This window comes from Dermacentor albipictus, chromosome 7 (assembly GCF_038994185.2).
Source record: "Dermacentor albipictus isolate Rhodes 1998 colony chromosome 7, USDA_Dalb.pri_finalv2, whole genome shotgun sequence".
Lineage (NCBI taxonomy): Eukaryota > Metazoa > Arthropoda > Arachnida > Ixodida > Ixodidae > Dermacentor > Dermacentor albipictus.
In genome coordinates, this window is record NC_091827.1 from 44,075,658 (window position 1) to 44,099,364 (window position 23,707).

The following is a 23,707-nucleotide window of genomic DNA, read 5'->3' on the forward strand; positions in this document are numbered from 1 at the left end:
AGCGCCATCTGTGGCAGAAAAATCGAAACTGGGAATATACACTGCGCATTTCTGCTGTGCCGCGCTGCAGCCGCTCGCTTTTTGTGCACGTGCAGGGCCCTTTCCTCCCGTTGCACGTGCAGCATGCCACAATGTATCGCCTTCAGTGCGGCTTCAAAGAGATCGGCCAGCTGGACCGCTATTTCAGGAAAGCCAACTTGTTAAAAGGAGAAAAGTTCGTCAGTCACGTATACTCTGTGGAGCAGACAATCAACGGCAACGATGCACAGCTCAATGCGAAATGTATTTCACAAGTGAGCGACAACATTGTGCACGACGTGTACCTCGAGATGAGTGTCATTCTGTCATATGTTAAAAATACTAATTGTCTTAACTGACTGTGAAATGAAGCTGCGCACTTTTGATGTTCTTCGTTGTCGAATATGAAGCATATGCTTTAGTTGTTTTGATATGGCAGCCTTACAGTTGTCGTCGTCTACTTTCGGGGCGAACGTTTGCGGCGTGCGAAAAAAAAGTAATTGTATGGTCATGGCATCCCACTGAAAAGCCTGGGAAGATAGAACACTTGTGCTTCGCCCGTTGGAGCATCACTGCACCGACTTGGCGGCGAGGCAGCTGAAATTTAAGCACTGCAAAACCAGTTGAACTGCTCACCTCGTTGATTTCGGTGGTCGCGTCATGCCTGCACTCAAGTTTTAGGAAAGTATCGGCTTTACAGGCGTATAAAACCTGCTGCGCGAACGCGGTTCAGTGTGAGTGGGGGGCAGAATTAAAGGCGCGATATGGTATTGTGCGCGTGATGCGCTCGCGTAATTAGTGCGCTAGTGAACGGACACTCGAAAGACTGTGCTGAGTGTTTATATTAGTAAACGTAAGCATATTATGTTGCTTTTATTTTGGCTTTATAGGGCAGCCTGGAGTATTGTGGCAGAGGTGCAGATTTGGAGTTAGCTTTGGAAATGCGCACCATGCCATGTTGCTGAATATCTGTAGATGCAAGTTAGGAAGGCAGCTACATTTGAAAAGTAGTTGCAAATGGCTTCACTGTCTCACCCTTATTTTTTTTCTTTCATAGCTGCAGTGGTCGTGCCTTGAAAAGCGGAATTCTTGTATTCCAGAAGGCAGATGCACCTGCAAAGCTGGCATTACGGCTCAGTGCAAGCATGCAGCTGAGGTGTGCATTTAGGTCAACAATAAAGAAGTAAATTCACGCACCAGCCAGCCCCAGAAATGGGGCAAGCCAAGCAGAAACCCAAAGAGACGCCTAGAACAAGATGTCTCGGACCTCTTCCCAAATGAGTTAGAAAAACATTAATGCTGTAGAATGCACTGCTTCAGTGAAGTAACTGCACCAGTACTGAAGGTACGAGAATTAGGGGCTCGTTACGATACAGCAGCCCACAACACCGCAATACTTCGGACCGCGCTTTCGCTTCGGCGGAGCCGCTTTTGCCATTGTGGAAACTCAACTTCGCGCAAGAAGCCTTTTGACAACGTTCCCAGCTGGCGGCGCGACACCCCAGTGCCCCGACTCGACAATAGCGCGGGTGCGCACGTGCAGTGGCTGCCTGCAAACTGGTTGCGCCTGGCTGCGCGGGCGCCATCTATCCCCAGTTTTGCTCGGCTCGCTCGCTGGAGCAGCAGTGCGCGCTGTCGTCGTGTGCCCAAACTTGAGCTTGGGTTCCCTACTGTGTACCGATTGTCCGTCGTGCACCACGGCAGCTCTTTCGACCCAAAAGCGCTCGTCTAATTTCCCACGAGGCAGAAGGTCGCCACTGCCCCCTCGTTCCGAGCTGAAACTAATTATTCCGTCTCGAGCGTCGACCATGGTGCGCATAATCACTGCGGTCGAGGTCCTATATGCCGTCGTTCGTCGCGCACGATGGCTAAGCGCGGGGCCGATCCCCAGAGCACGACTCTGGTGTCCGCGCCGTCACTGAATGACGAAGGCGCGCCGCTCCCTTCCCCCCTGTGCAGCGCGGTTGAGGTGTCCTCATCTGAGAGACAGTTACTGCGCTGCACTTTACCCCATGTTTCTTCTTTCCCAAACAAGAATCTCTCTCTCTCTCTCGGCCGTAGGGGGGAGGGCGCCGCGTCCCCCGGCGGCCAGCGTCTCGATCCGCTGCGCCGATGCCCGCGGTAGCGGAGCCTTCACCCAGTTTTTGCATGCGACAGCGCAGCTCGCGAGAGCAAGAGAAGTGACGGGAGGCGTGGCGCAATTAGGGGCGACGGACCATACGGGCCTCCGATCGGTTCCGCCGCCACCCATGCGGGGACAGTGGGACACGTGTCCGTGCCGTGCGCTGACTCGCCCTTCCCGCTGCTATCGATCTTGCTGCGCGCGTGTCACGAGGTTGTGGGGGAGGGGGACCGCCGTGACGGGTGGTCACGCAGAGGAAAATCGCGGAGAGGGAGGCGCATTAGCCCCGGCGAGAACTGCGGCCCCCGAAGGTTATGCACGGCAGACGAAAAACGGCTTGCTAAATGCAGAAATTACAAAGTGCGGAAGCGGGTTAAGGGCCGATTTACGCTCGAGCCGCCCATCGCCGCAAGCCGCACCGCACGCGTGCGGTCGCGCGAAAGATTGCACCTATCAAACACTTGTGCACAAATTTCGGTTTACAATGTGTAAGGTATGCACTGTGCACACAGTGTAAATGGTAATTTGTGCACAAGTGCTGGATACGTGCAATTTTTCGCGCGACCGCAAGCGTGCGGTGCGGCTTGCGGCAATGGGCGGCTCGAGCGTAAATCGGCCCTAAGCCAACAAGGACTCTCAAGACAACGATAGCACGATGATGGCCCGGCGATGGGTAGGACCAACAATGATACGATTGCAAGAACGACGGTGGCAGCAATGATGGTATGTGATGGAGCGAATCGTGGTGCGCTGTGACCCTCACACAGCGATGGCGCGAGGTCGGGCACGACGATGGTACGGTGATGGCACGATGATACGGTGATGGCACGATGATAGTACGACGATGGTATAATCGCACAACGATGGTATAATGATGGTATGTAGGGCCACGCTGGTGGTGCGACAGTTCCACAACGATAGGGAGATGATGGGAACGACGACGGCAAAACGACCGTCCGGCCATCTCGCAATGATAGTGCAACGGTGGTACGCCAACGTCAGGTATGATGGTACCATGACACCCTGACGCAGGCGCAATGACGGTACCGCGATTGCACGATGACGGCAGAGAAAGCGATGATGCGATGACAAAACGGGGATGTTAGGACGATGGTGGCACGATGGTGGCACGATGGCTGGCACGTCGCGCGCCCGTGGGCGGTGCCTGGCCGGACAATGTCGTAGTGTTCGTTGTTCGTCCTTTCTTGCGTCATGATGCCACGAGGACGATATCGGCTTTATATTCAACGCCGTCAGTTATTTCGCGCTGTTGTCAATCACATAACTGCAGTCACTGTAAAACAAATCACTGAACCTCTCGAGGGAAAGCCAGGAACGCAATACGCATTACTATGCAATCGCTATTACCGGTTTAGTGTCGATCCCATATCGTACGTCAAAAGCGGCTGTTGAATTGTCGTCTGCTCCCCCCCCCCCGCCCATTCCTTTTTTTCCGGCCGTAAACTAATACAGCGAAATAATCACATCGATTAAAGCTGGCGAACAGTCGGTTCAGCAGTAAGATGTGTGACAGTACTAGTGGCCCGCCATTTTATTGCGACGTCTTCGTAAGAGACGAAGCACGGCGTAAGACCACCCGTTTGGACATTATATGAAAATTTATCTACGCTGTACAATAAAGTTTACAGAGTGTCTACGTACAGGTCCTGTGCTTATGGCATTACATTTAAATCGTCTGTTGCCTAGTTACATCGTACAAAAAACAGAACAAGAAAAAGTGCTTGTCCCCTGACTCTCCTGCGGGAAGTCCGCAGAACAGTCGACGAAAGGCAATGGACTTTTTAGCGACTAACGCCTGTAAGCGATACGTATGTCGTCGAAAGCAAAAGATCTAGTCTGCGGTAATGCAGAGCACTCTTCTTGAACCCCACATACAATCTCTCTCTCTCTCTCTCTCTCTCTCTCTATATATATATATATATATATATATATATATATATATATATATATATATATATATATATATATATGACCCGCGAATTTATTTCTATAACTGCAACGTCACGAGGGGGAGTGCTCAAGGTAGTGCTGTCTCCACCGTGCCCTCTGGAAACCTGAGACGGCGTGGCACACCGCGGAACGCCGTCTCAGGTTTCCAGAGGGCACGGTGGAGACAGCGTTCCGCGGTGTGCCACAGAAACCGATCCTGACGGGACAATGTTTGAACACCAGTTTTGGGGCAAAAAACATACACCCTCGCTTCATCGCTTATTCATAGCTGGCGTTACTCAAGCGTTGCTCTGGCCGCTTGCGCGGCCCCAGTGTGTGGTTACCGAATAGAAATGTTGCAGGCGTTCGAGCGCAGCTGTACTCAGCTATGGTGCAGCTGCGACAACCATTAAGGAATTGAGCTACACCGCGTCGAAAAAAAAAAAAGAACGGTATAAGCGTCCGCGCGGGCAAGCCGTCGGTAATGGAATTCCCGGAAGAAGCTGCCACCGCAAACGTACGTCAAACGGACGGTAAAGTTGCACTTACAGATGATTGGAGTAGAGGCGTAACATATGCGACACGGTTATTTCTTCTCTTTTCTTATTCTTTCTTGGGTCTCGTTTTGATAAAGTAAGGGTCAAACGCCTTAAAACTTAGAGGAAAGTATTGTCACGCGATATATTGTCACGAGTAAATCGCTTTTTCTTTTTCTTTTTGGCGGTGACAGTTTCTTTTTTTTTTCCGGAACATCGCCGTTATCAAGTTATCGCCCGACTCAAGTAAGATACGCTTACCGCATCTGGCATTTCTCGCATGTTGTCGCCAATTCTCTATATCGAAAGCTACTCGTTTAACGAGATTTGCGGTCGCGAATATTGTTGTGCGCATATACATATATATCCAGCTCCGAATGTACGCGATTAACCTGGAACGTATTTCACGGTGAGACGTGTACTAATGGCGGACGCATACTGTACCCGCATGACCATATACATTAAGCCAGCGACGATGGCGCTTGCCGCTGTCGTTGTGATTCGAGTGCTGCTCGCCCCATTTCCGGGCCCCAAGTTCGGACAATAAAGAGATCACTCGCAGTTTTTGGCAGCGTCCCTGGTTCTTCACCTCCACTATACAACATGAGAGTACAGTATTTCCACCATCGTACGCATCCGTCAAAATGCATGAGACATCCTAGATTTACATCATCATCATCATCATCATAATCATCATCATAATCATCATCGTCAGCCTGGTTACGCCCACTGCAGGACAAAGGCCTCTCCCATACTTATACAACTACCCCGGTCATGGACTAATTGTGGCCATGTTGTCCCTGCAAACTTCGTAATCTCATCCGTCCACCTAACTTTCTGCCGCCCCATGCTACGCTTCCCTTCCCTTGTAATCCATTCCGTAATTCTTAATGACCATCGGTTTTCTTCTAAACGACCTAAAATCGCTGCTTTCTTAAATTTTGTTTGAATTTTGGTTCTTGAATTCATTATGTTAAATAATTTCACGGTCTGCACTATTTTTCAGTTGCATATGTTCTCCAGCTTACACTAATTGTTGTATATTTGTCATAAAATTATATGTCATGTTTTCATTTCATTTGTTTACTCTTACGTTCGTACAGTTGCGTTTCCCCGAGCTTTTCTGTTAATATGTACTGCTCGCATATCCCTTTTGTAGCATGCTGCAATGCATATTTGATATGTATAGTATAGGTGGTCCTCCTGACAGTTTCATAACTATGGGATAACCGAATGGGATAACATCACTAATGCTGTTATCATCTAAGCACGAAAATGTGAATACCCTTGAATTTTAACTTTTGGCTATAAAGATTGTTGTGCTGACGGAAGTCGAACTCGAGGTCTCGTACTATAGGCCGGTGAACGCCATAACCACGGAGCTGTCGCTGCGAGTCCGATGATCCCGCCTTCTCTGCCGTTTTGGATGACACGTTTACGTTGTCCAAAACAGATCACCTTTATAATTGCAATCATCATCATCGTGTTTACGTCCATTGCAGGACGTGCCTCCGCTCTACACCACCATAACCACCTTGGAGCACAACAAGTACCGCCCTTCAAAGATGTGGCAAAACCAGCTCCTCATCCTCGCTCCAGAGGATGCCGCTGCGATAATTGTTTTGAATAGCACATGCCTCCAGGCCCTTGTGTTTCAAGGGCTCTAAGGAGGCAGTAGTGCTCTAGGATATCTTATATAACCTGATATATTTTTAGACGTCATATCATTCTTTTTAAATGCGTCTTAATGTTCATAGTGCACGTCATAAGTCACCGCCATAATCTTATTATACAGATTTTACGCACTTTAGCGCCACCATTTCTAAGGCCCCTTTACAGCCATGTCACACCAACTCCATAGAACTCGTAATTACACTGCGAACTCATTACCACGGACATGGCGCTCTTTGGCCAGACTGGCCCTTGCGCCATAAAACATCAAATATCATCTAAACCAACTCCCCAAACGGTTGCGAGTCAGAATTGCGTACAGATGCGCGTAGCACTTATTTACGAGTGTGTATGAGATTGTTTCTGCCGACCCGCACGTTCCCGAAGCCGCGTCGAAAGATTCGAAACTGTGGCCGGCAGGAAGGCAGGCCTTTTTTTCGTGCCGCGCGGTCTCTCCGCGGGCTGGTATTTTCCTACCGCACCCCGCCGCAGGTTAATAGCCCCCTCCTCTCCCTCGCCTCCTCCTCACCCTCTACGCATCTTTTCCGTTGCTCGCAAAGAGCCCGCAGAGCGCGCGCGGGCAAAGTCGGTGTGCGTGCGAACATCAGTGAGCGGTCGCTGTGGCGTGCCCCTGCGAGGTGTAGTAATACCGTGTTTTCAGGAATGTAACCGCTGCACCTCTAATGCGGGGCCCAGCACGAGACCTCGCAAGAGAAATCGGCCGAATAACTGGCGTAAAAAAAAGAAAGGGGTGTGGGGCGAGGAGGATCAACCTGCCCAAATGATGTTGACAGCGCGTACTTGCGAGGAGTAGTCAAAGTCGCGGTGAATGTTTAACCGCTAGAACAGACCAAGGACACTGCAGTAAAACACGTTGTAGGGCTAGTTGGTGCATAGCTTTAAATAGATGAAGCGCCAAAAGTGACGGCGCACAAGAAGAAATACAGACAGGATAACGCGCTACTTGCAACTGTTTGTTGAAATGGCAGGTGGCTGATTATATAGCCATGACTATATGGCTATATCATGGCTATATAATCAGCCACCTGTCATTTCAATAAACAGTTGCAAGTAGCGCCTTGTCCTGTCTGTATTTCTTCTTGTGTGCCGTCGCTTTTGGCGCTTCATCTATTGAAAGGACACAGCGAGCAGGCGACATAAACGGGTCTCAACTTTCAAGTAAACTTTTACTTCCGGAAGTGCGCTATATATGTGCCATAAATCGATAACGTACGCAAGAATGAATAAATAAATAACAATGAAAAGTCGACGAATCCATATCTGGTCATTGCCGAGGTTCTTTTGGTGCGTACCATGTTTCGACAATCCACTGCTCCTTAGCCTCTCTTTTTGACAAGGTGGCTAAATTATGCAGTTGAAGCAGCGGATAATCCTAAACTGAGTTACGTATGTGTGAGCATGGGGTCTCTGACGCTGGCAGAAAAAGAGAAGCAATTTCTGAATGTTTCGGTTCAAAAGAAAATTTGTTTATGCGGCGACCACGGGCATGTTATTGTTGCAGCTCCTTCTTTATTTTTATTTTTTCTTTGTCCGTTTTAAGTTATATTATTCGTGCACTGGGGAGCTTACCACTGCCGCTGAAAAGAAAAGTGTACAATCGTTGCATTCTACCGGTGCTAACATATTGGGCAGAAACTTGGAGGTTAACAAAGAAGCTCGAGAACTATGTACCGCGCAAAGAGCGTTTGAACGAAAAATGTTAGGCGTAAACATTAAGAGACCGCGGAAGAGAGCGGTGTGGATCAGAGAGCCAACGGGTATAGACGACATTCTAACTGACATTAGGAAAAAAAAAAGATGGAGCTGGGCAGGGCCGTGTAATGCGTAGGGTAGATAACCGGTGGACCATTAGAGTTACAGAATGGGTGCCGAGGGAAAGAAAGCACAGCCTGAACGCCAGATAATTAGGTGGGGTGATGAAATGAAGAAATTTGCATGCGCAAGTTGGAGTCAGCTAGCACAAGGCAGGGTTAATTAGCGATCGTTGGGAGAGGGCTTCGACCTGCAGTGGGCATAAAGAAAGTAGGCTGGTGAGGATGACGACGACGACGACGACAACGATGATGATGATGATGATGATGATGATGATGATGATGGTGGTGGTGGTGGTGGTGGTGGTGGTGGTGGTGGTGGTGGTGGTGGTGGTGATTTGTGTACTACCGGAAATAAATGTCGGAAGTCAGCGCCCATTTGTGTCGTCTGCTCGTCTTGTAATTCGTCTGTTCGTGCTGTTAAACGTTCACCGAGATCCGTGACCAACTGGTTCACCAAGAAGCCAAAACTAGCCAGAGAGAGAAAAGAATACAGAGAACATAACGAGTCAGCTAGCCAACGAGCCATATGTAAAGGTTCTAGAGTGGCAAGTTTGATGGGTAGAAGAATATTATCTCACCAGCCCGACGATTTGCGGACGACATTCTCCTGTTCGCAGGAGACGACTGGCCACGAATGCGTGAGAAACTGAACCGTCAAAGTCCGAGGGTAGGTATGAGGATTAATACGCGGCAAACTGGTGTTCAATATAAGCTGAGCAAAGAGAGCAGGAGAACGGCAGTTCCTCACAGGTAGTCCGCTATTTGCGACAGCGTAAAAGTCACAAGTATAGCCACAAAGTCACCATGTAGTCACAGGGGACCTGGACCTCGACAAGAAAATCTCCGGACGAATAAAAAAAAAACAGGTTGATGTGCAAATGGTTGCACACAATTCGCGATCATGACGTGCAGTTCACCGATAGCATTGAAAACAAATTTATACAATTAGTAGTTTATACTAGTACTAACCATACTGTTAAAGCTTGTAGCACAACAGAGGAACTTGAATGGTCAAAGGATCTCTCAATGAGCGAAGAAACAGAATGATAGCCATGACGTCCATAGGAAGACAACGCGGCTTGGATTAGAGGGCGAACGGAGGTAACCGATATGTAATGCCATGTAATTCGAGGAGCGGAAAACCGGTAGTCTATTGCAGTTACTAAATGGTGCTACCAAGAAACGGGAAACGCTGTCAAGGACGGCAGAGGGTGCAGTGAAGAATTAGGATAGTCAAAGACATGGGAGTGAGTTGAGTGAATCAAGGCGGTGGCACATGTGAATCGTTGGGAGAGGCCTTCGCCATGCTGTGCACATAAGGATTACGATCGCGACAGAACGACGTATTGCCCGACAGTTCGATTCGAAGAAAACGAAACAATGTCGCGATGTCCGAGCAAGAAGCATTTTTCCCTTCGCTATTTTCGGTAGTCGTTCAGTAATGTTAGTCTTGTCACTTGACATGGTATATGTTTCGCCCCCCCCCCCTCACCCTTTCTATAATCAAGCTGATGTTCCTGGCGATATCACTGCACCTTCCTGGCAGCAGCTAACGCGCACAGTCAGGAGTAAAGTGCCAAGGTGGTAACTTTGCGTGGCTTGTGAAGGGCTGCTCGACTCAAAATGCGTAAAGAGAGTTTTCAGCTCCGATTGTTCTAGCGTTCGTTGAAGTACGCGGATGACTCTGGCGTTTTTAGTTTTGTTGCGGTGGTAGGAGCTCCGCTCTCAGCTTCAGATTGAAATCTAGGCTAAAACAGCACTGCACTTTTCATCTTCTAGCCCAAGTATTCGACGTCGATCCCGCGCGATTACGTTTGCGAAGGTACGGTAGAGACTGTTGCAGCCGCCGTAACCCCCTCCTCCCCGCCTGACAGCTAGAACACCCCGCACCTCCTCTGCGTCTTGCCTTGGCACCGCCCTCTGTCATCTGGAGCGAGGTCGCCCGAAGAGCGACCCGAGGAACAAACGCCGCCGTGCGCCTCTCCTCCACCCTCTCACCTCCTCTCCCCTCAGTCTTTCCCTCTCGCCCACCCAGTCCTCTCTTCGCTCCTCGCCGCTGTTGCCTTCGCCCTCTCATTTCCTCGCCCAGCCAATTCTTTCCGCCGCTCGTTCTTTGCAGTGCTCGCCTCGGTTGCATCTGCCATCTCACCTCCTCTCCCACTAGCTCGCCCTTTCCCCTTAGCTCTCGCCTCCTCTCTCAACTTCTCGCCCAGCCATTGCACCCATTGCTCGGCCGGGCCGTCATATTGTGTAAAAGCCCTCTTTAAAGTCATGAAGGGTGAAGCGGGTCACCTGGTGCTGCTGCTGCTGCACCCTGCTCTCTCTCTCTCTCTCTCTCTCTCGCGAATTCTATAAGGGGAAAGGGAAAGGGCTCCATGCCTTGTCCTCTCGAGGGCGCTGTTTCTTGTTCGTCGGCTTGTTTGCCGCGGTATGGTGTCCCTAGCCGCGGTAGCTTGTTCTGCAGCGGGCTGTCATTTTATTTCTTTTTACTTATTCCTATTCTTCCTTATTGCTTGGCCTAGAATGTTCTAGACAGCGTGCCTGCACCTCCAGCGATGCTGATCGTGTTTGCGGCCCATGAAAAGACGGTGGAAGTACGGCGTCCCTTATAGCCCACCGTCCAGTCTAGGGACATTAAATTTAGGAAATCTCGTATAGTTTGCTAAAGTTATCTTTCGTATTTTCATTGCTTCATAAGAGTCCACTAAAGATCACTAAAAATGCGCTAAATGATTTTTTTTTTCATTTAGACCCACTAAACAGGACTAAGATCGACCTGATCTCGCGAAATAAAATATATTAACTTTCTGCATATCCCAACATAGTGAAGGATGTTGAAGTGTTAGGTACAGTAAAGTGTAGCGATCATAGGTTGGTAAGGTCTAGGATTCATAGATCAGATAGAATTCTCGGAACTGTCAAAACTGATAAACAAGGTGAAGGTAAGGGATAATTGAAATTATAACGTAAGAAAGATTGATAAAGCAGTAAAAAATGGATGCAGCATGAAATCAGTGAGAAGAAATCTTGGTATGGGACAAGTCAAGATGTATGCACTGATAGATAAGCAGGGTAATGCCATCAGCAATATCGAAGATATAGTAAAAGCAGCGAGATAATTTTATACTGACCTCTACAGTACTCAAAGCAGCCACGATACTGCGATTAGAAGTAGTAATGAACAGGTCACAGAGGCTCCTTCTATAACTAGCGATGAAGTTGGAAGGGCCTTTGAATGCACGAAACGGGTAAAAGCGACAGGAGGAGATGGAATACCAGTCGATTTAATCAAAGATGGAGGAGCCATAATGCTTGAAAAACTGGCGGCCCTTTATACCAACTGTCTGTCGACTTCAAGGGTCTCAGAGAACTGGAAGAATGCCAACATTAAACTAATTCACAAAAAAGGAGACGTCAAAGAATTGAAAAATTATAGGCCCATTAGCTTAGTTCCAGTATTATATAATATATCCACCAAGATAATCTCCAATAGAATAAGGGCAACGCTGGACTTTAGTGAACCAAGGGCACAGACTGGCTTCAGTAAGGGATATTGCACAGTGGATCACATCCATGTCATCAATCATGTAATCGAGAAATACACAGAGTACAATCATCCTCTCTATATGGCTTTCATAGATTTCGAAAAGGAATTTGATTCAGTATGGATACGAGCAGTCACAGAGGAATTACGTAATCAACGAGTACAAAAGGCTTACGTAAATATCTTGGAAAATATCTACAAGGATTCCACAGCTACTTTAATTCTTCACCAGAAAAGTAGAAAGATACCTATAAAGAAAGGGGTCAGACAAGGAGGCACAACCTCTACAAGGCTATTCACTGCGTGCTTACAAGAAGTATTCAAGCTATTAAACTGGGAAGGCTTAGGAGTAAGGATCGATGGCGAATATCTCAGCAACCGTCGGTTCGCCGATGAAATTGTTCTATTCAGCAAAAATGCAGACGAGGTACAACAAATGATTGAGGACCTTAACAGAGAGAGTGCAAGAGTGGGGTTGAAGATTAATATGCAGAAGACAAAGATAATCATGAATAGGCGGGCAAGGGAACACGCGTTCAGGATCGCCAGTCAGCCTCTAGAGTATGCGAAGGAATACCTAGGACAATTAATCACAGGGAACTCTGATCATGAGAACGAAATTCACAGTATGCAAATGGGTTGGCCCGCATACGGCAGACATTGTCAGCTCCTGACTGGACGCTTTCCACTATTATTGAAAAGGAAGGTGTACAATCAATGCATTTTACCGGTGCTGACATACAGGGCAGAAACTTGGAGACTAACAAAGAAGCTTGAGAACAAGTTAAGGACCGCTCAAAGAGCGATGGAACGAAGAATGCTAGGCACAACGTTAAGAGACAGAAAGAGAGCGGTTTGGATCAGAGAGCAAACGGGTATAGCCGATATTCTAGTTGACGGTAAAAGAAGAAAATGGAACTGGGCAGGTCATGTAATGCGCAGGTTAGAGAATCGGTGGACCATTAGGGTTGCAGAATGGGTGCCGAGAAAACGGAAGCGCAGTCGAGGACGGCAGAAGACTGGGCGGGGCGATGAAATTAGGAAATTCGCGGGCGCTAGTTGGAATCGGTTGGCGCAGGACAGGGGCAATTGGAGATCGCAGGGAGATGCCTTCGTCCTGCAGTGGGGCATAAGATAGGCTGATGATGATGATGACGACGATGAGGACGATGATGATGAGTCCGACCAAAGCTAGAATATGCATCGTTAGCATGAGACCTTTTTCATCGTGTCTGCAGCCTTTGACAAGAGGTTCCGTTGTAGTCTAATGCTCTCGGACCTCTTTCTGCATATTTAGCTGTATGTTGTTATTGTTGTTGTTGCCTTCTTTTTTTTTTTGCTACACGCTTAATAACCTTGATTCTGATTCTGATCGTAACATAACTGACCCCATTGAGTCCGTCCAATATCCAACAGTGCGCTTTAGTTGCCAAATTACACCCGCCGCGGTGGCTTAGCGGCAGTGGTGCGGCGCTGCTAAACACGAGGTCGCCGGTTCGAATCCCGGCCGCGGTGGCCGCATTTCGATGCGGACGAAATGCAAAACGTCTGCATCCCCTGAAGTTGGGGGCACGTTAAAGATACCATGGTGGTCAAAATTAAGCTCGAGTCCCCATTACGGCGTGCCTCAATCAAATCGTGGTTTTGGCACGTAAGACCCCAGAATTCACTAATTAATTAGTTATGCCAAATTAATCCGGTACCGCTAGCATTACACATATATAAAACCTACCCTACACCAACCAGAGTTACAACTACACAGAAAACTAGCTCGAATTTCTGTTTTCCACGAGATTTCCTTCAAGAACTCAATCATCAGGCACGAAATAATCTTGCAGCCCTCGTACCTATCAATGCGCACCAGTCATGTGATCAAGATTCTATTACCGTGCTAATTAGCTTTTTTCATTATTTTCTACCTAAAACCAGCTCTGACTGGAACAGTGTGCCTTCATCCATCGCCAGCATTGTAGATGTGTAATTGTTTAAAGACTCTCTTACTAATTACTTACTTTCATAATTCATGTGACCTTCGAACCTGTATGATGCACTATTGTAAGCCCGGCATTATGCATATACAGAGTGTCCCAACTATCCTGCGCCAAGATTTTAAAAAGTAAGCAAATGTCCCGTAGCTGGACAGAACCGAGGTAATGTTCTTTGTCGGCGCTTGGATATATTCAGATTATTTCTTTTTGCATTCCAACGAATTAAATATTTAGTATTAATTAATTAGTCAACTTCTCCAATATTATAATTAGATGTAAAGTGTCACTGAGAAACTTGTAGAGCAACGGGAAAAACTCCCGATAGAGCTTTCTAAAAAAAGTGTTTCTAAATAAAAGTGTTTGTCGGAGCGTGAAAGGCGTTCGCGAATACACGCAACGTGCCTCGAGGGGCCAGTCGTGCGGCAATATTGCGTGTATTCGCAAATAAATAAATAAATAAATAAATAAATGAATAAATAAATAAATAAATAAATAAATAAATAAATAAATAAATAAATTAGCCGAGCATATATAGACTATACTACACCGGCTAGATTTGCCTAGCGCTGGAGAGGCCCAAGCCTCTCTTATTTTGCAACGTAACATTAAGTACGTCGACGTCCAACAAAGCAGTGCCCGCAGAGGAACAAGAGCAGGACACGCGACACTTTACCGGACGCTGGCCGTGGCGGCCCCTGCCCGAAAAAAGAAATTATGGGGTTTTGCGGGCCAAAACCACTTTCTGATTATGAGGCACGCCGAAGTGGAGGACTCCGGACATTTTGACCACCTGGGGTTCTTTAACGTGCACCTAAATCTAAGTACACGGGTGTTTTCGCATTTCGCCCCCATCGAAATGAGGCCGCCGCGGCCGGGATTCGATCCCGCGACCTCGTGCTCAGCAGCCCGACACCACAGCCACTGAGCAACCACGGCGGGTGGCCCCTGCCCGAAACGCTCGGCGTTGGCAAGCACGCGTGCGGAGGGGCCTTGGTCTTTGGATCCTCGATAGCGTGTTCCTTTGGGCAATTAAAATTTACGAGCTTCCGGACACCGCGGGCCAGTTTGGTACGGCATGTCTTCATGTCACGACGTGCAGAGAGAGAGAGAGAGAGAGAGAGAGAGAGAGAGAGAGAGGTTGAAGACAGGGCATTGGACAGGGAAGGCAGGGAGGTTAACCAGACGCACGTCCGGTCTGCTACCCTGCACTGGGGGAAGGGTGCATGGGGATGAAGAGAGAGAGAGAGCACAGTTAAGCGCGCAGTGGAAGGTTCGCACCGAGTGCAAGTTTGTGTATCGTCCGAGAAAGTGCAACCTTAATTACATCGTTGTTAATTTGCATACGCAAATGAATACAGGGACGCTAAGGAGACAAATAATAATTTGAGCTGTATTAGCAAATTGCCATTCTACAATATATCAGCCTATAAGGCATGCACACGCGTATATACGGTATGCCGCAGTGTTGAGTCACTCTCATACCGTGACACGAGGCCTACGGTATAATCCGGGAAAAAAAGGACGAGTGGTGGCCCGCCTCCAATTCGCCGCACCAGTTGAACATCGTGACGTCAGTGGTTTGTGACGGCGCCTGCTCGCGCCTAGTGCATGAAGAAGGAGGAGGAGGAGGAGGAGGAGGAGGAGGAGGACCTTCTAACGAAGAGAAAGGAGGAGAGGTCGGCCTGGAGAGCGTTTCTCTAGCCTGCTACTCCTCACTGGGGAAAGGGGAAGTGGGAAATACAGGGAAAGGTAGGCGACGGGTCATTATGTTATGGTACAATGAGCTAATACGTATACACGTTGTCCAATACGCGGATGCGCGCTGTATAGACGCAATACACGCAAGCGTAACCTTGTCCGCACAAAAAGTCATCGCGCAAACGCAGTTCGCACTGTCTGCACGTCTCACAGGTTCTAGAGGCGATCGCCTAAACCAGACTCACGTAAGAAGTTCAAGAGTGACTTTATGGCGTAGAAATTTTTTCAAGAACCTACAGCTAGCCACGAAAGCCCACGTACGGAAGGATATACTTTGAAATCGGTGACGTCATGCTGACGAACATGACGCTGAAGTCTCAGCGCGAAATTCGGGAAATTTAGCTTTTTACCTTCGTTCCTTCTTACTTCCCTAATAATCGACCAATTACCGCGAAATTAACAGACACACAAAAAAAGAAATTTGAAGCAATAATTGTGTCGGGATAAACTAATTTACTGTTCCCGTTTAATGTAATTTTAACGAGTGCGAGATGCAGACGAGAACCGAGGTAGAAACGAGTACGCAGCGTTACGCAAACGCTGCTCGTTTCTGTACCCCAGTCCTCGCTTTCATTTCGAGCCCATTAAGCTTTTTTTTTTTTCAGGTCAGTACAAACCAACTTCCCAGAAGCAAGGAGTCACCCTAACTTATACACTGCCATGCCCTTAGGGTGCGGTGGTGCGACCCCGGGCATACATAAAAAAAAAATATTGTTCACCGCCTCCTATCTCGATGCATAACAAATAAAGAGTAAAACGTCAAGCGACGCCGCACGGCTGCAGGCTTAGGCCGAGTAGATGAGTCAACGCGAAAACAGATTTGCATAATCCAAATCCCGCTACATACAATCTGCGGACTCATGCTCCGGAAAAAACGACGTTGCGCTGCGTATTGATTTTCGCAAGAAAAGAAAACAACGTTAAAGAATGCACGCGCACGGCCTATACTTGATTGTTTCAGTTATGGGCGGCGACAGTATAGACAGCTGTAGCATATGCGAGCGATCCTCTCTTTGTGCTGCGATATACCGAGCCAGGCATGAAGCTTGTGGCTTGTGTTTCGAGCATTCTAACACAAGTGCATTTCGCATTGCACTGGGCTGCAATGCCGTTCGTTACTGGGAAGTACCGGGCTCACCGCGTTAACGAAAGGAAATGCTTATATATATATATATATATATATATATATATATATATATATATATATATATATATATATATATATATATATATATATATATATATATATATATATATATATAGAGAGAGAGAGAGAGAGAGAGAGTGTGTGTGTGTGTGTGTGTGTGTGTGTGTGTGTGTGTGTGTGTGTGTGTGTGTGTGTGTGTGTGTGTGTGTTCGAACCAGTTTGCTGGTGATTGAAACAGAGAGAGGTAGTAACCAGCAAGAGGCAGGATGTCGGACGAAAGACGCAAACGCTTGCTACTCCGGCATGCTCGCCTCGGTCGGTGGCTTAGCGGCTATGGTGTCGCGCCGCTAAGCACGAGGTCGCGCGATCGAATCCCGGCGGCCGCATTTCGATGGGGGACGAAATGCCAAAGAAACGCTCGTATACACAGCGCGTTAAAGAACTCCGCAGGTGGTCAAACCTAATCCGGCGTCCCTCCATTATACGGTGTGCCTCGTAACCAGATCGCGATTTTGGCACGCAAAATTACTTCTTTCTTTTTTTTAACAATGCGCTTAACGTTCCTTCTTCTTTTATTTTCGTATCCTCGACTTCCAATGTGGTGCACGCTTGGCGCGATTGACACAGAAGGACGAGGCTGAGACACACGCACACATCTATTCCTTTCCCAGCGCTTCGCATCGGCCCACTATACGCTACCATACCATTGTGGCTTTGCCTGATTGACAGGGCGAGGCTTTATTCAAAAATCTCCGCCGAGAACAATCACCGGCGCTTGTCGCCCCCCTTCGAGAGACTGTTTGCCCTAAAGCCCCTGCATCTACGCGCCACCGCCGCTCTCTTGGCCGGCGGTGGCGCGTAGATGCAGGGGCTTTAGTTTGCCCTACCGCCCTTCCTGTTTGTTCTAGCTTAACGCGCACCGGCGTCAGAGGGCTGACTCAGCAAATTTCGGCGGTCGCGCCGCTCGAGCATGCGCGGATGGATAACAGGTGAGGACGACTAAATTCGAGTGCACGGTAGATAGATAGATAGATAGATAGATAGATAGATAGACAGACAGACAGACAGACAGACAGACAGACAGACAGACAGACAGACAGACAGACAGACAGACAGACAGACAGACAGACAGACAGACAGACAGACAGACAGACAGACAGACAGACAGACAGACAGACAGACAGACAGACAGACAGACAGACAGACAGACAGACAGACAGACAGACAGACAGACAGACAGACAGACAGACAGACAGACAGACAGACAGACAGACAGACAGACAGACAGACAGACAGACAGACAGACAGACAGACAGACAGACAGACAGACAGACAGACAGACAGACAGACAGACAGACAGACAGACAGACAGACAGACAGACAGACAGACAGACAGACAGACAGACAGACAGACAGACAGACAGACAGACAGACAGACAGACAGACAGACAGACAGACAGACAGACAGACAGACAGACAGACAGACAGACAGACAGACAGACAGACAGACAGACAGACAGACAGACAGACAGACAGACAGACAGACAGACAGACAGACAGACAGACAGACAGACAGACAGACAGACAGACAGACAGACAGACAGACAGACAGACAGACAGACAGACAGACAGACAGACAGACAGACAGACAGACAGACAGACAGACAGACAGACAGACAGACAGACAGACAGACAGACAGACAGACAGACAGACAGACAGACAGACAGACAGACAGACAGACAGACAGACAGACAGACAGACAGACAGACAGACAGACAGACAGACAGACAGACAGACAGACAGACAGACAGACAGACAGACAGACAGACAGACAGACAGACAGACAGACAGACAGACAGACAGACAGACAGACAGACAGACAGACAGACAGACAGACAGACAGACAGACAGACAGACAGACAGACAGACAGACAGACAGACAGACAGACAGACAGACAGACAGACAGACAGACAGACAGACAGACAGACAGACAGACAGACAGACAGACAGACAGACAGACAGACAGACAGACAGACAGACAGACAGACAGACAGACAGACAGACAGACAGACAGACAGACAGACAGACAGACAGACAGACAGACAGACAGACAGACAGACAGATAGATAGATAGATAGATAGATAGATAGATAGATAGATAGATAGATAGATAGATAGATAGATAGATAGTGCGAAGGAGTTTTGGAAAGCGTCAAACATTACTGTACGGCGGCCTCGTTTCTATCTTCAGGAGCACTTCCGTTTTCCCCGTTAGGCGACAGCTTCCGCGTCTGCCTGACTAATGAGTATCTATTATCGATATCGTCTTGTAATATCCGCAGCCTACTACCGAAACGCGATTTGGTCTGTTCTTTCCTTGACGACAGTGACTGCGACATACTTGCCCTTACCGAAACGTGGCTATACCCTGACATCGCCGATAGCGAAATTCTGCCTGATCGTAACAATTTTAACATATACCGAAATGACCGTAAAAATAGGCGAGGCGGAGGTGTTCTTCTCGCAATAAAAAATACTCTACAGTCATACGTAATCAATGCACACTCTAACATAGAAATTATCTGGGTAGCCTGCAAAACCAAGTTTTCCACTCTGCTCATCGGCAATTGTTACCGACCTCCTGACTGTAGCCATTCATTTGTGAACGAACTGCGCAGTAGCATCACTGAGGCTGTCCAGATATGTCGCACCGACGCCATTTACATTTTCGGTGACTTTAATTTTCCTACAATAGACTGGAACCGATTGTCTTCCCCCTGCCGCATGTCCACAGAATTTATCTACCTAACCTTAGATTTTAACTTATTTCAAATAGTGAAACAACCCACACGCGGTTCAAATATCCTCGACCTAATCCTTACGACGGCTCCTGAAAGAGTAGGTGCCCTAGTACACATGGATGGTTTTAGTGATCACAAGCTCCTTCAAGTTTCCCTTAACATTCCGCCACCATTCTCTGGCACCGACAGCAAAAAAAATCGCGATTACAGTAAAGCCAACTACAGCAAAATCAACGCCGAACTCGAAACCTTCTACACTGACACATTCCTACCATCCTTCGACAGTCGTCCCATCGAAGACAACTGGGTACTTTACCGAGACAAATTGTGTGCGCTAGCAAATCAGTACGTCCCGCTAATAACAGTCAAAAATGATAAATCAAACCCCTGGTTTACGAAATCCCTCCGGAATCTTAGAAACAAAAAGAAACGTTTATACCGCACAGCTAAACGACATAGCACGCCTTACGCGTGGAAGGCATACCAAGATTTTATGATAACTTACTGTTCCGCAGTAGAATCTGCTAAGCATAAATATTTTTCTAGTGATTTACCTTCCCTTCTGAAATCTAACTCTAAGAAGTTTTGGAAACTTGTATCCCCCGAACACGATCCGCAACAGATATCTTTGCTAGACGACAATCATGTTCCACTTTCAGACAGTCATTGCACCTCGGCATTTAACACATTCTTTTCATCTGTTTTCACCCGGGAAGACCACTTTGACGTTCCATACGTACCCGATTTTGACTTCCCATATATGGAACCGATCGAAATAACTGCAGAGGGCATAGTACTTCTAATTAAAAACCTTAAATTATCCACTTCAGCCGGAATTGACAATATTAACTCTAAAATTCTTAAGAACACTGTCTCCGTTTCTGCTAACATTTTATACCACCTTTTCAGGCAATCTTTAGCAACAGGTCAACTTCCCTCCGATTGGAAAATTGGTAAAATAGTGCCTGTGTTCAAAGCCGGTGATAAACATACTCCCGAAAGCTACCGTCCAATTTCTTTAACTTGCATCTGCTGCAAACTTCTCGAACACATAATCGCTTCTCATGTTTACCGACACTTAGAATCTAACAATTTCTTTTTTAACAACCAACACGGATTCAGGAAAGGTTTCTCTTGCGAAACCCAGCTTCTAGAATTAAGTACAGAACTACACTTCAACATGAACAATAACCTCCAGACTGACTGTATTTTTCTTGATTTCTCGAAAGCCTTTGACCGGGTCGCCCATTGCCGTCTGATTTCTAAATTATCTGCCCTTCGATTAGACTCGCTAACCTTATCTTGGCTCCGTAACTTCCTTTCACTCCGCCAGCAGTTCACGGTTATTAACAATTTCCAATCCTCCCTTTCTCACGTAACTTCGGGCGTACCACAGGGGTGCGTTCTCGGCCCCCTATTGTTTTTAATCTACATAAATGACTTGCCAGAAAACATTTCTTCCTGCATGCGAATCTTCGCTGACGATTGCATCATATATCGTCCAATAACCTGTGCCGATGACCACTTAACGCTGCAAAACGACCTTTACCGCATTAACAACTGGTGTAAAAAATGGCTTATGTCGCTGAATACAGAAAAATGCAAAATAATCTCCTTCACACGCAAGCAAAACATTTCCAACTACTACTACACCATTAACAACTACCAACTGTCGCAGGCATCATCTTATAAGTACCTTGGTATTCATTTCACACCCAACCTCTCCTGGTCTCACCATATTACCACCATAAGCGCAAAAGCTTCAAAATCTTTAGGATATTTACGTCGAAATTTACATAACTGTCCCACTCACGTTCGTCACCTAGCTTATCAGACCTTCGTTCGCCCACAGCTTGAATACGCCGCATCTATCTGGTCCCCCTACCAAAATTATTTAATTAACATGCTTGAAGCAGTTCAGAATAGGGCTGCCCGTTTCATTTCACGCAATTATGACAACCATAACAGCATAACGCAAATTAAGCTCAATCTTTCACTTGAACCCCTTAGTGCTCGTCGCGACATTGCCCTTTTATGCCTTTTTCACAAATACGCATGCAGCAACAGACCATTCCCATTTCACCTTGATGCTCCTTCCATCACATCACGTCGGTTGCATAATCACTTAAGTTTCACGCGATTATATGGGTCAACTCACACCTTCAACGCATCTGCTCTTCCACGCGCCATACGTTTGTGGAATGATCTTCCAGACAACATTGCATCCGAACCAGACCACGATAATTTCCGTCAACTCCTGCACTCTTTCTTTTCGCAATAAAAACTTGCCACTAGTATTTCCAGTTTTATTTTACGTCCGGTGCCATGTTCTGTATACTACCCATGTATTTATTTATTTCTTATTTTGACAGCTTTAAGACCAAAGACATCCGTCATTTTTTTGTACCACTGCACGTGTTTTTTTTTTCCTCTTCAGTATCCCACTTTGTGCCCGACTGCATTCCTTATATTGATAAATGTTTTTACTGTGCACGCCATTAGTTCCTGCGTTTTTATCATGCCCTACCATTGTGCGTATTTTAAACCCTGCCAACTGCTCATGCGCCTAGATTCCGCATATTTGTCAGTATATCTTTGGTTGTAGTTTCTTTTCTTGTTACTGTTGTCATTGTTATCGGTACACTTTATAGTTCTTGTATCCAGTTTTTCCATATGTATAATGCTAGCCAATATTTTTTTTTTCTCTCTTCGTGTTATCCTTTTTCTCGCCCGACCATGTACTTGCCGCCATACCACATTATCATCAATTCCTCTCCTTTATGTTAAGCTGCAAATTTGAGCCGTACGTTGTACACCGACAAGTTACTTTGTACTTTCTTTATTACCCCCCTTACTCAATGCCCTGTAAAGGGGCCTGTAAGGTATGTTCAATAAATAAATAAATAAATATTGAGTACGACTGGGCTTTCACTCGCTTCGCAGAAACGATTCGTTCTTCGTGCAACCTTGCTGTCGCACTCATTTGCAATCATCGTCAGGAGGAGTCGTTTGTAGCGGCGAAATTCAGTTAGCGCGCGCACAGTCGTCGAGCCCTATAGTTGAAGTCAAGGAGTGCTTGGATGGCGGGAGACGCCGCGTAAGTGAAGTCACAAACTTCGGCGGCCGTAATTAGACCGTGATTGAACGAATCACGCGCGACCCGCGTTGAAGTCAGTGACGTAATTGACGCGAAGTGCTGTACAAGCGTACTTCACTTGTGTTACTAATTTGCCATTCTATATATGCAGTTAGGTCACATAGGGATTCCTTGAGCCACCGGCTTCATTCGGTGAGCGGGCTTTCTACAGCCACTATAACTGGACGCGCTGGCGTGGGCGCGCCCTCACACGCTGCTTTGGAAGCCGATAGATGGAAGCCTTTCTGATTGACATTGTGCTAATTGGTTTTTTGTGTGTTTTATGTATAATAAACATAACCTTTTTCTTCCCCTCTTCCCCTTCCCTTACGTAGAGTAGCAGGCCAGATGCTCCATTATCCGGCCGACCTCTCTACATTTCCAATCATTAAAATACTTCTTCTATGTATAATTATTTTAAGTGCGTTTCATTTTGTGCTTGTATATATATAAAGTTTTTTTCGTGTTCATATTACTCTGTTGATCCTAAACTGTTTCTACTTAGAAAGTTGTATAGTGATTGTTGTATTTAATGCACGTATGTTTGCAATGTATGCTATATGTATGTTTAATCCACGCTATTGATGCGTGTGTATACTATCTGTATGTTATATGCTACCGCACTGTTGAGCAATGTATGGGTGACAGGGCCTTAGTCAGGCAGACAATGTACTGCCTTTAGCCTTGTCATCCAAGACCTTCACTGTGTCTTAATCAATGCTGAATAAAAAAAAAAAAGTCAACAAACTTCAGCGAAGTTCTTCCGAATCCGATCTCGTGCCCCGCGAAATCACAAAATTGCCCTCGCGGAGGACAGCGCGCCGTCTTGAGTCGCGCAACGTATTCTGTTTCGATATGTAACCACACAACGCCGTCACCTTATTCCACTACAGTGAGGCCTGATATATATGCACTCCGTGATTCGGGCGCAGACGCCTCCACAGCTATCGTACATTATAACGTGATTTTGAACAGATGGATGTCATCTTTTTACTTGGACTGCACGCAGTATGGCGTAGTCTGTTGGCATATAGACGTTGCGATGTTAAAGGCCGAACTGTGTATGAATATTTTGTGGAAATGGTTGTGAAGGTACGTGACGTGTACAAGATGAATGACTGTGATGAAGCTGTGGTGTCAATGCTTGATACTTTGACACATATAAAACGAGTGTGATATATGATCACAAACACTTTTGA

At 46.9% G+C, this 23,707-nt stretch overlaps 1 protein-coding gene across 1 annotated transcript in view; it reads left to right on the forward strand.

Moving 5' to 3' along the window:
• LOC135915246 (sperm-specific sodium:proton exchanger-like) overlaps positions 1-23,707 on the forward strand; it is a 276,288-nt gene that overhangs the window by 56,089 nt on the left and 196,492 nt on the right. The gene's annotated exons all lie outside the window — the stretch shown is intronic.